Below are 17,588 nucleotides of genomic sequence, written 5' to 3'. Positions count from 1 at the left end.
GTTATAAGTTCTTCTTTTAAAGTTTGAGAATTCCTCTGGGAAGCCATCAGACCCTGGACTCTTGTTGGGATATTCTTGATTACAACTTCAATTTCCTTACAGGTTATGGGTCTGTCCAGGTTTTCTATTTCTTGCTGTGTAAGTTTTGGTAGTTTGTAAGATTCTAGGAATTTATCCATTTCTTCCAGACTGCCTAATAGTATATTCTTAAAATTATGTGTATTTCCTTAGTGTTCGTTGTGACTCTCCCATTTTGTTCATAATTTTATTAATTTAGGTCCTTTCTATTTTCTTTTTGATAAGTCTGGCTAAGAGTTTATTGATCTTATTAATTCTTTCAAAGAACCAGCTTGTAGTTTCATTGATCTGTTCTACTATTCTTTTCACTGATTTCTATTTCATTGATTTCTGCTCTAATCTTTTTTATTTCTCTTCTTCAAACTTGAAGTCTCAGACTAATTTTTGAAATTGCTCTTCTTTGGTCTCCCACAAAGTTGTCAATTGTTCCCTCCCATTTGTTCTTCTTTCTTCTAACTTTTTCATTTCAACAACCACAGCCTTACCTTATACCTACATTCTACAATGGTGTACTAACTTGTTTCATGTTTCCCTCTCATTTCATTTTATTCTCTATACTTCTGCTCCCCTAACTGATCTTCATAATCTTCTAGCCATTCTTGTTAAAAATTTACCACTGTTTTATAAAACAAACAAAAAAATTGTCCTTTTGACACTACACTACCATGCTCTCTTGATTTTCTGTATATTTCATGTCAACAGAATTCCTCAATTTGTGCCCAAGTCTCCTTTGCTGATCTTTAAATACACCATGCTCACTAGTGAACTTTGGGTTTTTGTCCACATGCTTCCAGTTTCCTAATTTTCTTTCCTCTTCATTTCTCTACGTACACCTTTTGTCTGTCCCGCACTACCATTATAGCATTTGTTCTGATTTATTCTAATTAATCCTTTGAGATTTTTATCTTCCAATCATGTTCTATACAGTATGATGCCTGAAACATGATTTTCATTGTCTCTGACTCTTCTGAGCTCTACAAAGTTTTCTATAAAATTTATCTTAATTCATAGTATAACCTCTAGAATGAGTCCAGAAAAATAAGTATTTTGCATTTCAGTGTGCTTTGTTTCCATGACAAACTAATAAGTTCTCTCCCAAGCTCAATATTCATAAATTATACACCTTATAGATAGCTGAGTTCACAAAATTGAATGGTTGTTTTTCTGGAATTGCCTCCATTAACTTTCCAGTAAATCATTTATAATCCTGATATGCCTATTTAAAATGATTATCAATCTCAGCATTTACATCAAGACAGAATACTCTTCATTAACTCTGCAAATGGTCACTTAGACTTGTTCAATATGAGAGATAAATTCTCTTCCTGGACACATAAGGAATTTAATCTAAAATATTTAACTTCTTCAACAATTCTTTGGAAACCCCTATAAAGACAGCATTTATTCTTTCTACAATGCATTAACAGTATAAAACACACTTCAGTTTCTATAGAGGAACAATAATGTCTTGAATACTGACATAGCTTAATTAACAGATAATGAGTATTGTAGCTTAAAACACATAAAAACAGTATATATATATTTATATATATTATATATTTATATATTATATATAAACATAATAATTATATATTATATAAAATAAACAAATATATATGTTATATATATTTATATATATAAAAGGCAAGGGGCATGCATTACTCATGTTTCACTATTTCCCAGTTGGTGAAGTACATTCTACAAAATAAATGTTTAATTATTTCCCTTCTGAATTATTGAAAATTGGTCAATTTTTTAAGATTCAGCTTCCTAATGAAGTCTTCCCTTTGTCAGTCATCCAAACTGAAGTCATTTCTTCTTTATCATAATACCATAATATTTATATTTGGCATTTGATACCATCCTATATTATAGATGCACTAAATAAATATAGGGTAAAAGGAATGGCAATGCATAAAATTCCACATTTAAAAACCTCAATTCAATACATGTCTATTTTAACTTTGATCATGGCAATTGAAAGTTTTAAAGCCAACCCAACCTTCAATGGCAAAGTAGTAGGATGACTTGTCATATTCTCAACTGTTTATGGGTCCAGCTGCTTCTAGCAGCTGTTAACAGAAGCTTCGAAGAGGCCAATTTCTGACAGATTTGTGTGAATTTATTCATTGGGAATTGAAAATGTACAAATGAAGACCCAGGTTTGAAAAGGCAATTGAATAAATGTCAAAGATCAGTCTTGGAGATAGAAGAAAGCTAGAGAATTCAGAAGTGATCTTGTCAGTCTGCATTGCATTTCATTTAATAATCACTTGCAGCTGCTTGGTAGAGAAGCTCATCTCATTCTATAAGTGAAGATGTACCACACAGGCAAAAATCATAAGAAGAGCAAAGTGAGTTTAGACAGCTGGTAAAATTCTATGCCATCAGTCCCCAGAGAAAGGGACATTTGTTGAGATCATATCCAATTTATTTCTCATTGGACTTGTGAGGCTATTCTTTGTATTTGGTGCTTAAAATTAAGTATCAGAAACATTATTTTCTGGTGTAAGTGAATAGCTTATAGAAACATATAAATAGCTTATAAAAAGATATAAAAATAAGCCATATACAGCATACACTATTTTTGGAACTTCTAATAAATGTTTCCAAAAGGAAGATAATTTACTAAGGTATAAAACTGAAGAGTAAATTTTTCAGGAGCCTTGAATGGATTTAGTGTCAGTAATAAGCAAAAGCTAAGAACTTCCCCATGAGCCCATGAAAACACCCATTTAATTTGAGCCTCTCAAGACCACCTGTCAGGGCTGCTCTAAAGAGACACATCTGAATGATAATGCACAGAAAAACTGTGAAAGGTAATTGAGAAGTACATTTTGGAAAACTAGAGTGAATTTATAATCTCCTCCCAGTTAACACAACAACAACAATCAATGATTTAAAGTGGTTGAGCAAAATGGCATCACCCATAAAAGTATTTTGAGACCTATTTAAAACTCACACTTCATGCCAGAGTTCAGTTCAATAATGTAAAGCATACACACACACACACACACACACATAATTTATTGAGCTTCTCTTACATATCAAGCACCATGCAAGACACTGAGGTAATACAAGGCAAGTGACACAGCATCACAGAGCAGGAATAGAGATACAAAGATATCTATTTTGATATCTTTGGGGCACCCAGGGGCACTGGGTGGCTCAGTTGGTTAAGCAACTGCCTTTGGCTCAAGTCATGATCCTGGAGTCCCAGGACTGGGTCCCGCATCAGGCTTCCTGCTTGGTAGGGAGTCTGCTTCTCCTTCGGACTCTCCCCCTTCTCATGCTCTCTCTCTCTCAAATAAATAAATAAAATCTTTAAAAAAATACACCCAATAATTTATATGCTAGGGGGAAGGATTAAGGAACCAATGAGCACATAGGAGAAAGGAATTTTCTTTGAGAAAAAAGAGAACAGATGGCCTTTGAGCTAGTTAAGCCTCAGAGTGACTGTGATTTTGAGAGGTTAAAAAGAATGAGATCAAGTATTCCTGGAACAGAAAAATAGGATCAAAAGCACAGAGCATTGAAAGTGTGTTCATTAGGAAAGTTATATATATATATATATATATATATATATATATATATATATATATAGCATTCTGCCCCAAACACTTTTCAACCTCACTTTTCAGCAATCCTTTGATTTCTCCCTCTTCTCCTGGCATTCACCAAAGGGAAAAATATGTATATATTTTTAATATATATTTATTTATATAACATATAATAATTAAATATTAATAGTTAATATATTGATTAATATGTATTTATATTATATAAAAATATATAAAAATTACATATATATATGTACATATATATATAATTCCCCCCCCCTTTGGTGAATGCCAGGAGAAGAGGGGGAAATCAAAGGATTGCTGAAAAGTGAGGTTGAAAAGTAGTTTGGGGCAGAATGCTATCTTAACATTATTAGCAATTATCTGAGGAGGTAAGAGGTGTGGGATAAAAATGGAATCTCAATGATTTTTAGTTCCTCCAATTCTTAAATACAAATTACTATATTAGCTCAAAAGGCAAGTGTGGGTCTCTGGTGCTTCCTTTGTTGACCATCACTCCCACCTTGCTCTCTAAATAGTTGTGGAGACCAGAGGACATGTCCCATGCTATTCATAAACTGGCTGTGACTCTGAGCTCTTCTGTTGTCCCATGAGGACTCTGCAGGACATGACAAGTCTTCTGCTCCTGAGAGTTATTTGTTTCCTGCTGTTCCCCAGCCCAGAAGCTGAATGCTCCCAAAGCAATGGGCAGCATAAGCAGAATGTTGTGGTGTATTGGGCAAACAGGGAATAAGGAAGGCTGACCTAGGTTTGGAGGAGGGCAGGTGGCCAGGAAAGATTCCTTGGGAACACTGATGCCTGACATACGTCTTCTAAGAATAGAAAGGAGTTAGTAAGCTGGAGGGGAAGGAAAGAATATTTCAGACAGAGATCTGATTATTTAAGTCCTTGAACATCACACTAAAGAACATGGATTTTATCTTCTAACCAAGGAGGAGCCACTGACGTTTCTAAATACATAATAAAATGATTAGAGCTAATCTTTAGAAAGAAAATTTTGGCAGCTCAGGAGAAGAGAGTTTAGCATGGGCCTGGCCTGGAATAGAGTCACTGCTGAAGATATTGAAATAATTCCATAAATCTGACCAGAGCAAAGGCAGTGAAAAAGTTAAGACAATGGCTTGAAGGGAAACCAAGAAACAGAATTAAGAGGAAATTCTACTGTGAAGTCTGAGAAGGTGAGGTTAAAGGAAAGAGAGCAAGATTGAAGCTGAGATTACCTTTATGAGAGAAATCCCAGGAGGACTGAAGCTCACTTGGAAGATCAGAGAATAAAGAGAATGCATGTGATCAGAATGCCGTGGTAGACTAGTGGAGGGACAGATCATGCAGTGAAAAGAAATAATAGCAATCAATACTTTAATAGACCACGATACCTACATTTCAGGGTGGGGTTTTGACTAAACTCATATCTTTTTTGAAACCATTTATATCTTAATTAATACACTCTTTGTTATGAAAATAATTTGGTGACATTTTATTTTCAAATTGGAATTAAAAATAAAAAGTTAGTGTTTTCTTCACTAAATAATTGGTTAAAGATAATTTTAGTTAAAGATAATTTTTTTAAAAGATTTTATTTATTTCTTCGCCAGAGAGAGAGCGGAATCACGGAGAGCTGCAGGCAGAACAGGCAGAGCAGGCAGAGGGAGAAGCAGGCTCTCTGTTAAGCAAGGAGCCCGATGTGGGACTCAATCCCAGCACCCTGGGATCATGACCTGAGCTGAAGGCAGATGCTTAACCAACTGAGCCACCCAGGCATCCCAAAGATAATTTTATCGATAATTTTAACAGTCTTGGAAGAGATAGGTTTCCCTGGGATTTGGTATCTATCTCCGGATATAACACTGAACCTAGACTCATAAGACAACAGCAAGGTTCTAAGCCAAGGATTAGCAAACTCCTACAAAGGGCCATCGAGTAAATATTTAAGGTTTTATGGGCCATACAGTCTCTATGGCAACCACCCAAGGCTGCTGTTAGGGCGAAAAAGAGCCATAGACAATACATGGTCGTGTTTCCACGAAACTTCATTTACCAAAACATGTGACAGGCTGTATTTGACCCACAGTCTATCATTTGCTGACCCCTGCTCTTAGATAACAAGCTGTGTTTCTCTGCCCTATTTATTGCTAGATACAGATTTGGTTTAGAAAAGCATTTATGTATATAATGTAGATATGCAGGGTTTAATTTATACATAGGTTTTTTTTCTTTGTCTTGAGTTTTTCAAATTGATTGTTAAAAATTTGTTTAAAGGAATCTAACACCTTGATTTTCCTTTTTATCTACGCATAATTCCCAGTTGCATTTTTCAACTAACTCAGTGAAGGTCTCAGACAAACACAATAGACTGGATCATAATGGAAAATAGAATCTTCTTTAACTGAAATGACAAGTGTGCTAAGAATTTAGGGAGTGACTGTACTTCTGGGAACCTCTCAGCTTGTTGTCCTCCTTATGACCACCTAGGATAAGACACCAATGTCTCCCTAAAGGCTATTAATGCTCACAGGAATTTTAGTCACTGCAGATGAGTCAAAAGGCCACAGAGACCTAGAAACACAGAGGTAAGTGTTAGCTCTTGCCACACAAACTTAGTCACACTTTGTGGAAGTTGCCTGGACTCTACTGACATCAAAGGATGAGGCCATTTTTAATCAAGGCCTAAAGGTGAACTAATACTCTAAAAGAAATGTTAAGCTCATTTAAAAAAAAAGTGAGGGGAGGTGCCCCTGGGTGGCTGAATTGGTTAAGTATCAGACTCTTAGTTTCAGCTCTGGTCATGGTCTCAGTGTTGTGAGATCAAGCCCCACATCTGGCTCCTCACTTAGCAGGAGTCTGTTTGGGATTCTCTCTCTTCCTCCCCCTCAGCTCTTCCCCCTGCTTGTGCTTTTTCTCTTTTGAAAATAAATAAAATCTTCCAAAAAATCAATATTAAAAAAAAAAAGAATTGGCATGAAGACAAAGTATGGGTCTTTTTAGTCTGAGGTCCCTTAATATGAGAAATTTCTAGTAGGACACCAGCCCTCATTAAATATCTCTCTAAAAATGCAATTGACATCACAAAGCATATTTGGAGTTCAGAGAGGTATTACAGATTATCTAATCCAATCAACCCATTTTACACTCAAGTCAACTGAGTCTTGGGCCTATTAAGTGACTTGCATAATTTCCTGGACAATTCAGTTAAGTGAAAGAGTTCTCATTCATTCTCCTAGTTAAAAGATTGCCATTTTGAGTTTTTATACTGCATTATAGTTCATGAACGAAGCAATATAAGGATGGTATGAGCTTCTTTGAGTTCAATTCAAGCACTTCAGTGTGAAAGACTGTTCTAGATTCGGAATAAGGGATACGTAAAATAAAGTCCCTTCCCTTAAGTAAGTGTTTACCAACAGTAAATACCAATGAAGTGTTTGCATTTGCTAGGCACATTCCAGAGGGCTTTATGTATTGCAGTTCACTTAATTATCAATAAAAACAGTTATATAGAGAGACTTTTTCAGTTTGAAAGAATTAAACCAAAAAAAAAATGGAAAACAGAATTCCCAAACTAAATATATATATATATTCCCTGAAGGGAATTATACCAAATGATTAGATTTTCAAAGGACCTTAGAGATCTGTAGTCCTGTCACTTTTTAATTCAATAATACTGAGATGATAGCTGCAGATTTTGACTACTTCATTCATCTTCTGACAATATTCAGCTTTCACAAACAATGTAAGTCAGGAAACAACAAAATGTTGGCGAGGATGTGGAGAAAGGGGAACCCTCTTGCCCTCCCACGTCTAGTGGGGATGCAAGCTGGTGCAGCTACTCTGGAAAACAGTATGGAGTTTCCTCAAGAAATTAAAAATAGAGCTACCTTATGAACCAATGATACTACTAGGTATTTACCCCAAAGATTCAAATGTAATGAACTGAAGGGGCACCTGCACCCCAATGTTTATAGCAGCAATGTCCAAAATAGCCAAACTATGGAAAGAGCCCAGTTATCCATTGACGGATGGATAAAGAAGATGAGGTATAGGGGCGCCTGGGTGGCTCAGTGGTTTCGGCCGCTGCCTTCGGCTCAGGTCATGATCTCAGGGTCCTGGGATCGAGTCCCGCATCGGGCTCTCTGCTCGGCAGGGAGCCTGCTTCCCTCTCCCTCTCTCTGCCTGCCTCTCTGCCTACTTGTATCGCTCTCTGTCAAATGAATAAATAAAATCTTTAAAAAAAAAAAAAAAAAAAAAGAAGATGAGGTATAGACATATAATGGAATATTATGCAGCCATCAGAAAGGATGAATTCTTACCATTTTCAACGACATGGATAGAACTATAGGAGATTATGCTAAGCAAAATAAGTCAATCTGAGAAAGACAATTATCATATGGTTTCACTCATTTGTGGAATGTAAGAAATAGCACAGTGGATCATAAGGGAAGAAGGGGGTGGGAATTACTGGGAAATCATCAGGGAAGGAGAAAAACCATGAGACTCTTAACTCTAGGAAACAAACTGAAAGCTGCTGAAGGGGGTTTGGTTGGGGTATGGGGTAAATGGGTGATGAGTGTTAAGGAAGGCATATAATGTGATGAGGGTTGTTGTATGCAACTGATGAATTACTGAACAAGCCATATAAAACTAATGATGTACTATATGTTAGCTAATTGAGTTTAAAATTTTTTAAAAAGTTTTAAAAATATGTCCTTTCCTTCACAAACTCACCACTACTTTCTAACAAATTTTATGGATGTTTTTAATAGCAAACCATGAGAAACTGTGGACTCTGAGAAACAAACTGAGGGTTTTGGAGGGGGTGTGGGGGTGGGGGGAGCCAGGTGGTGGGTATTAAGGAGGGCAGGTATTGCATGGAGCACTGGGTGTGGTGCATAAACAATGAATTTTGGAACACTGAAAAAAAAAGTTAATCATTTGTTTAAAGTACACGTTCTGCTCATTACATTAAGTTTAAATATGACAAATCTTAAAGAGACTAGGAGAATGGAGGTTGAGGAAACTTCTGATTTCACTATAGTGAGCTATTCCCTACCTAGAAACAGAGTTTGTTGAGAGTAATCTGTATGTTTTCTCCAAATACCAAATGACGTCTACTAATAACACTAAAACCTTATATATATCATGTTTCCCTTTAAAATAATGATTAGAAATTATAATAAAGAAATAACTAAGATTGTGGCTACTACTACAACTGAAATGCAAGCTCTTTTTTCCATTTTAAAAGTAGGTTTGGAAACAGATAGATAAACACACTACTATAATCAGAAACATGAACAGACATTTCTGCAAAGAAGACATCCAGATGGCCAACAGACACATGAAAAAGTGCTCCACGTCACTCGACATCAGGGAAATACAAATCAAAACCACAATGAGATATCACCTCACACCAGTCAGGATAGCTAAAATTAACAAGTCAGGAAATGACAGATGCTGGAGAGGATGTGGAGAAAGGGGAACCCTCCTCCACTGTTGGTGGGAATGCAAGCTGGTGCAACCACTCTGGAAAACAGCATGGAGGTTCCTCAAAATGTTGAAAATAGAACTACCCTATGACCCAGCAATGGCACTACTGGGTATTTACCCTAAAGATACAAACATAGTGATCCGAAGGGGCACGTGTACCCGAATGTTTATAGCAGCAATGTCTATAATAGCCAAACTATGGAAAGAACCTAGATGTCCATCAACAGATAAATGGATAAAGAAGATGTGGTATATATACACAATGGAATACTATGCAGCCATCAAAAGAAATGAAATCATGCCATTTGCGACGACGTGGATGGAACTAGAGCGTATCATGCTTAGTGAAATAAGTCAATCGGAGAAAGACAACTATCACATGATCTCCCTGATATGAGGACATGGAGAAGCAACATGGGGGGGTAGGGGGATAGGAGAAGAATAAATGAAACAAGATGGGATTGGGAGGGAGACAAACCATAAATGACTCTTAATCTCACAAAACAAACTGGGGGTTGCTGGGGGGAGGTGGGATTGGGAGAGGGGGAGGGGGCTATGGACATTGGGGAGGGTAAGTGCTATCGTGAGTGCTGTGAAGTGTGTAAACCTGGCGATTCACAGACCTGTACCCCTGGGGATAAAAATACATTATATGTTTATTAAAAAAAAAAAAATTTGGAAGGGGAGGCGAACCATAAGAGACTATGGACTCTGAAAAACAACCTGAGGGTTTTGAAGGGTCAGGGGTGGGAGGTTGGGGGAACAGGTGGTGGGTAATGGGGAGGGCACGTTTTGCATGGAGCACTGGGTGTTGTGCAAAAAGAATGAATACTGTTACGCTGAAAAAATAAATAAAATGGGAAAAAAATGTAAAAAAAAAAGAAATTATGTGTAGATTTCTTAGAAAAATTGTGCAAACTATCATATAAAGTTTATATGTAGGTTTTTTTTTGTTTTTTTTTCTCCATTTTATTTATTTTTTCAGCGTAACAGTATTCATTGTTTTTGCACAACACCCAGTGCTCCATGCAAAACGTGCCCTCCCCATTACCCACCACCTGTTCCCCCAACCTCCCACCCCTAACCCTTCAAAACCCTCAGGTTGTTTTTCAGAGTCCATAGTCTCTTATGGTTCGCCTCCCCTTCCAAATTTTTTTTTTAATAAACATATAATGTATTTTTATCCCCAGGGGTACAGGTCTGTGAATCGCCAGGTTTACACACTTCACAGCACTCACGATAGCACATATGTAAGTTTTATATACATTTGATACAACTGCATTCAATTAGCACATTTTCAAATGTTTGGGAACAAATATAACAATGTTTGAGGAAATACTAGAATTTCAACAACATTAATGTTTCACTGAATAAAATATTTTTGAAAAGATTTGAGCACTGCATGAATTCTAAATGCAATAATAGATGCACTTTTGTCAATGTAGTGGATTGAAGTAATTAGAGCTTTTAACAGTAGACTCCCCTTCCCTGCTCTGAATTCAGCTTTCAGACCGATAATCAGATCAAACTATTATGCCAGTGAACTTGTTTTGAACAATCATTATTAGGGGTAAAATAATATAAAGCAAATCCAAATAAAAGCACATGGAGTTCTGGGAATGGGCTTCATCAATTTGCTTATGAAAAAACAGTGCTCTAGCCATGGAATAGCAATGCATTCTGTATTCTTATCGCTATTTTAAATTGTTAGAAACTTGTTTCATGCAATTTTGTGAGACAAAGCAAATTCAGAAAACTAAGAAATCCTAACAGTAGTTTAAACATTTAAAAAATTTCACATATTTGAACACTTTCAGAAATGGAAACATATTAATGTGGGAAAAGAAACAACTACTGACCCAGCTCAATCAACTATCTATTTGAGGCAACCTACTGGTGTGCACACCAGTGCACACATTTCTCTTTAGGTCTGCCCACTCTGTACTGTACATGTGTTTGCTCCTTGCAAATGCCTTTTGTACCTCTTGGGTTTTCTTGTTTTTGTTTTTGTTGTTGTTTGTTACCCTATTCTTTTTTTCCTGATAAGTGATTTCATTTCATTTGTTTCTTTTATAGCCATTTCTTTTCCCCACTTCTCTACAAAGTTAAACTTTGACTTTTTTTCATCTCCCCTCTTTTCCTTGGAGAATCCATGCAATTTCATAGCTCTAACTACTTTTTTAAAATAAAAGGTAATTTTAAGATTTGGAGTAAGGACTCATTTCACAACAGATATGGAATTCAAATATTAGTCAACAAGATTTGTTTATAGATATTTTTCTAACTGTCCATACATCTTCCCACTAAAGTGGGGCTTAAGAAACTTACTTATTCATAGCAGCCATCTCTGGCCACAAACAAAAGGGAAGCTGCTTTGATGGTCTTTGTCCATGAACTGTCCTCCAAACTTTTAATTTTCTACTTTTTTGGGGCAATATTTACCTTTAGGTCTCTCCAGGCATAAGTTTCAATAGGATAACTCTCATCCAAAATGGTCATGGTTTTGCTTTAAAAAAAATTTTTTTTGGCAGAATGGCATTATCCTTTAATTTTCTGAATTTTTCTTTAGCTGCAATTATTTTTAATAAATTATCACATTTCTACATTCATCCTCTTGTAACTGACTCTATTCTCCCAGCTTTCACCCAGTTATTTAATATCCTGATTTACTGGCAAAATTTCCATGGCTAGATTATTATTGGACTGTTTATAATGGCCTTTATAATCTGTCAGTAGAGTAGCCACTGTTGCAATGTTCCTGTAACTTATTACTTCAATTGTCACCATTACAGACCTATTTGTAGTAATGTATACAAATGTCCTTACTATGAGGATGACTTCAAAAAAATCTCCATGTCTGACTTTAGCTTGTTTTCTGACATATCTATATTTACATCAGTCTCCTACACATTTTATTTTCTTCCTTGAGAAGCGAACACATTTGAGCTTCTTCTTTGAAGATTGCCTATTCATATTCTTTGTACATTTTTCTAGCTTATGAATGTGTATTACTTGCTGGATGTTTTCTAATGTATGTTCTAAGGTCACCATTGTCAACTGGACCTCAACTGGTCTAAACATGAATTCATCTTCCTGCAAACCAGTTGACCCAATTTATTTCTCCATTTTTGTAATCGGTACCATCATTTTTTTTTTCCATTCATCTTTTTTTTTCCCCTTTTTATTAATTTTTTCAGCGTAACAGTATTCATTCTTTTTGCACAACACCCAGTGCTCCATGCAAAACGTGCCCTACCCATCACCCACCACCTGTTCCCCCAACCTCCCACCCCTGACCCTTCAAAACCCTCAGGTTGTTTTTCAGAGTCCATAGTCTCTTATGGTTCGCCTCCCCTCCCCAAGGTACCATCATTTTTATCCCTTCTTTCAGCTCAGTGACGCATTTGCCAATATCGCTCACTTGTCAAGAAATTCCTTTATTTTAAGATTTTATTATTTTATTTGACAGAGAGAGAGAGAGATCACAAGTAGGCATAGAGGAAGGCGGTGGGGGCAGGGAAGCAGGCTCCCCGCTGAGCAGAGAGCCCAATGCAGGGCTTGATCCCAGGACCCTGAGACCGTGACCTGAGTCAAAGGCAGAAGCTTAACCCACTGAGCCACCCAGGCACTCCAAGAAATTCCCTTTTTTTTAAATTAAAATTTTATTTGTTTTTTAGAGAAAGAGAAAGAGAGAGAGAGGGTGAGCATGAGGCAGGGGGAGAGGCAGACTCCCTACTGAGCGGGGAGCCCCATGCTGGACTTGATTTCAGGACCCTGGGATCACGACCTGAGATGAAGGCGGACAGTTAACTGACTGAGCCACACAGGCACCCAAGAAATTCTCTTTTGAATCATGGCATTTCTTTATTGTTTTTAAACATTTATCCATTGATAATTAATGCCTACAATGGTCAAATAAAATAATTATATTCACAAAAGTGTTTTGAGAATTACCTAGCACTGTGCAAAGGTATTCTGTTATTACGAAGACACTTAATTTTTGTAGATATCTTCATCCATCTATATTATGCTTCTTCAGCTGTAGTATTAGTAACCAGAAGGCAAAAACATGCCCCCCTAAAATGTCGTTTATTACCACACCACAAGCACTTATAAATATTTGTTGATTGCAAGAAAAAGTAAGAATTAGGAAAAGTGAAGAGAAACTTTATTTTTGAGAATATTTTCCAGTCAGATGGTAAAACTAACATTCGGTTTTTAAATGAAATTTTCTATTGTCTCTAAACAATAAATGCCAAAAAATCCTGTGATTGATTAACATAAATGAATATAAATTTTCTATGCTATCTATTCCCCTAACAATTTTCTTGTGGATCATTTTATTGGTAGGACTTCATTATTTAATTCTAGAAATTTAATCAGCTAAATTACCTTTAGTGGAATTCAATATAGAAATACATTATATGAAATAATTTGCAATAGTAATTTGCATGAGTGAACTGCTATTATAATTCTTAGAGTAGTAACAGGAGTCACTTAATGAAAAAAATTCTATATGCTGGAATACCAAAAAATATCTCTATAGAATGGCTTTGCAATTTAGCATAATAATAAGTAAAACATCATTCTTTATAAAGAAAAAGGAGAAATACTAAATAAGCTGATGGTAGAACAATTCAGGATTTATCTGGCCATTTACCAATTCATGTTTAGAAAAAAATAAGCCATAAAAAATGCTCTTTAAGCCCACCTATCACTTATTTACTCTTGGGATCTAAATGCATTAATCTCAAACCATAAGAATTAGTGGTGAGGCATAAACAAAAAACACTCCAAAAATCCCTTCCCTGCTCTATTAGTTTCTGTGTACAAGGTATAATAATTATATGCATTGAATGAACTGACCTAGAGATTATCTCTCCACATTGTGGGAGAAATAGCTACTTCATCTTTTTATTATGTCAAAGTAGAAGTCTGGTACACTACTTCAAAGTAGAAGTCTGGTAGTGATCAAATTATAAAAGAGTGATTTATAATTCTCAGAAATCCCCTATATCCCGCCCCTGCATCTAAGGAAGGCAGAATAGTTGGTGTGTATATTGCATAGTGGCTAAAAAGCTGAGTAGGGATTATAATGCTGCAGGACCTGACTAAACCCTTAACTAACAATTCCCCTGGTTAGGGCAAAGGTAATGTCTGAAAAAAATCATGTGAAACACTTGCAAAGAAAAAGTAATAAACCAGCATTTGAGTGTCGTCTTACAGATTTTAAACTTTGGCATATGTGATCTCATTTGAGCCACCCTATGCCCAACTGGCATCACTATGTCTAATATAAAATTAAGGAAGTCATGCCCTATGGAGGTGAGATCATTCTTCCAAGGTTACACAGATAGTAGGTGGAAATGTCAATGTTCATAACCAGTGACTGTAAATTCCACGCTCATTCTCTTAGCAAGCTGCTTCCTAAGGTAAGTGAGTACACACTCAGCAGGGATCACTCCTATGTTCTTGATCCAGCTATCCAAATTGTTTCTATAATTCATTGCTTGCTGTGGGTTCCCTGTAATTTGCATATTTTAGCTAATCAGAGTTTTAGATAGACTATGCATTGATTTGTACTCATGGTTCTTTACCATTCTTCACTTCAGCAACCCCAGTCATTCTGTATCTCTTGATTGCCTTACTTGGATCTTGTTTATTTCTAATTAGGTTGATATTAACAATTGAAGCAATTATCTTGAATACAGTGTCAACCTTTTTCTTTCCACAGCCAACAGCATTGACTGATGATACAAATATATTTGCCACCCAAATTGCTCTACTAATTTGGCATTCCCACCCAATTTCAATTACACAGGTTTTGACACTACCTATTAATTCATGATCCTAGAATAACAATGTTAGAGTCATGGATGATTTGGGCAATATGATTTATAGAGGCATTTTGGAATGATTATCTATTTCTAATTTAGCAGGTTTTTTTTTCTGTAGCTTGTGAGATACTAAGTCATGTATTTAACCAACTGTGATACTATCTTAGTCTATTGATTTTACCCTTACGTTGTGTTTTTTTTAATATCAATGGTGTTATTTAGTGGTGTTATATTTAAATATTTAAATTTAGTAGTGTTACATTTTAATTATATTTAATGATGTTACATTTTAATTAAACTTATTTATTGGGCATTAGTTTTCTTACCAAATGAACTCATTGTGTGTGTGTGTGTGTGTGTGTGTGTGTGTGTGTATGTGTGTGTGTGTGTATGTGTGTGTGTGTTTAAAGATTTGCTTATTTATTTTAAAGAGAGAGAGAGAGAGAGACGGGAGAGTTAGTGGGGGTGGGGCAGTGGGAGAGAGAAATCCAAGCAGACTGCACTGAGTACAGAGCCCAACTTGGGGCTTGATTTCATGATGCTGAGATCAGGGCCTGAGCCAAAAACAAGAGTTGGATACTCAACCAACTGCACCACTGTAATCTTGTGTTTTTAATCTTCATCTTGTGTTTTTAAGTGTTCTGTGATCTTCTGTAGTTGAATTTCTTTTTCTTTTCTTTTCCTTCCTTTCCTTTTCTTTTCTTTTCTCCATACCCAGAATGGAATCCAGCACTGGGCTTGAACTCATGACCCTGAGACCAAGAACTGAGCTGAGATCAAGAGTCAGGTGCTTAACCAACTGAGCCACCCAGGTAGCCCCTGTGATCAGATATTATGAGTATTAATATTATTCTATTAGGAAAGCTCTGTGGTGATTCTCATTTTAGGATAACAAGGAGGGAATTACAAATGTTGGCATTAGACTATTCAGTTAAGATGTACTGTCTTATATCAACTAATGCCAACCACTGGGCGTATGGCTGCCACAAAACACAACATGAGACAAGTGATGTAAGATGACCATGTATACTTGCAATTCTTTTATTGGGTTTAATAAAGAACATTGAAACGATTTCTTAGAAAAGCTAAGATTTCAAATGCAAGTAGTCTCCTTGTTCATGATCAGTATGGGAATGGAGTCCTAAAAAGCATTTATTTTGTATAATAAAATTTCCTTTTTTTTAAGGTTTTATTTATTTATTTGATGCACACAAAGAGAGCACAAGCAAGCGGAGCAGCAGGCAGAGACAGAGGGCGAGGCAGGCTCCCCACCAAGCAGGGAGTCGTATGCGGGGGCTTGATCCCCGGGTACTGGGATCATGACCTGAGCCGAAGGCAGATGCTTAATGACTGGACCAGCCAGGTGCCTCTGTATAGTAACATTTCAAAGTTAGACACAACCATTAAGAATAAGTATTTTGGGGGCACCTGAGTGGCTCAGTGGGTTAAGGCCTCTGCCTTCAGTTCAGGTCATGGTCTCAGGGTCCTGGGATAGAGCCCTACATCGGGCTCTCCACTCAGCGGGGAGCTTGCTTCCTCCTCTCTTCTTGCCTGCCTCTTTGACTACTTGTAATCTCTGTCTATCAAATAAATAAATAAAATCTTTAAAAAAACAGAATAAGCATTTTTACTTTTAAAATGCTATTCTAAAATGCATTTTAAATTACTCCTCAGTGTGTGTTACAGTGTATTAATGTTACATGCAAATCTTGATCCGTTTGGGGATTCAAATCCTTTTCTGAAAATATGCGTCATACTAATAGAATATGTGTTTATATCTATTTATGTACCTATGTATCTATTTAGTCATATACATCTATTTAAAGTCACTAGAAAAATATGCATACATGTGTATACACCCACGTACATACAGAAGGATCCTATGCAAAGCTAGCAGTTTTCTGAACTTTAAGGAAAACTAAATGATTTAGACAACACACTGATAAAGAATAGAACTAAATGAAATAGAAGATGAAACTCAGGAAGGTGAGGAGGATCCGAGAGCCACATGTTATAAGGAAAGATGAAACAGTCTTGAGAAAGGTTAGCCTAAGGAAAGAAAGATTTGTGGGTTACTTGATAGCTCTTTTCAAGTATTCTCAGAAAGAGTGGCTTGTTCTACTTTCTTTCAGAAACAGAAACAAAGGCAACATGTTAGAGGGAACATTTCAGTTCAAAATAAGGAAGAACTTTCTGGCACTCATCAGCACCCCCTCCCCCACCCACCACTCCCACCAAAAAAAAAAAAGTGTCCACTACTCTTTTGAATCAATCAGTTCTGCACCACTCTCTGGTAGGAATGGAGTAGAAGGAAATTCTTCATGAGTTGAATGCGTGGGTTAGAGTTCTTTCCAATCACATCCTTCTAACTAGCAGCTCTGAGAGATTTAACTGTTACTTATATCAATAATTTGACACTCGTTTCTCCCAGTGGAATCACATTAATTCTAGCCAGCCTTACATTTTATAATTATTGGATATAAAATGTCACTGGTCCTTCTGATGGGAAATGACTACTACAACCCTAGAGAGGACACAATTACATAAAGGGAAATGAGTCTCCTTCACTTCCTGCATATCCTGACAGCCAGAACTGGGAAAAAGTGGTGCTCTT

This window comes from Meles meles, chromosome 5 (genome assembly GCF_922984935.1).
Source record: "Meles meles chromosome 5, mMelMel3.1 paternal haplotype, whole genome shotgun sequence".
NCBI classification, from domain to species: Eukaryota; Metazoa; Chordata; class Mammalia; order Carnivora; family Mustelidae; genus Meles; species Meles meles.
Note: the sequence above shows the minus strand (reverse complement) of the source record.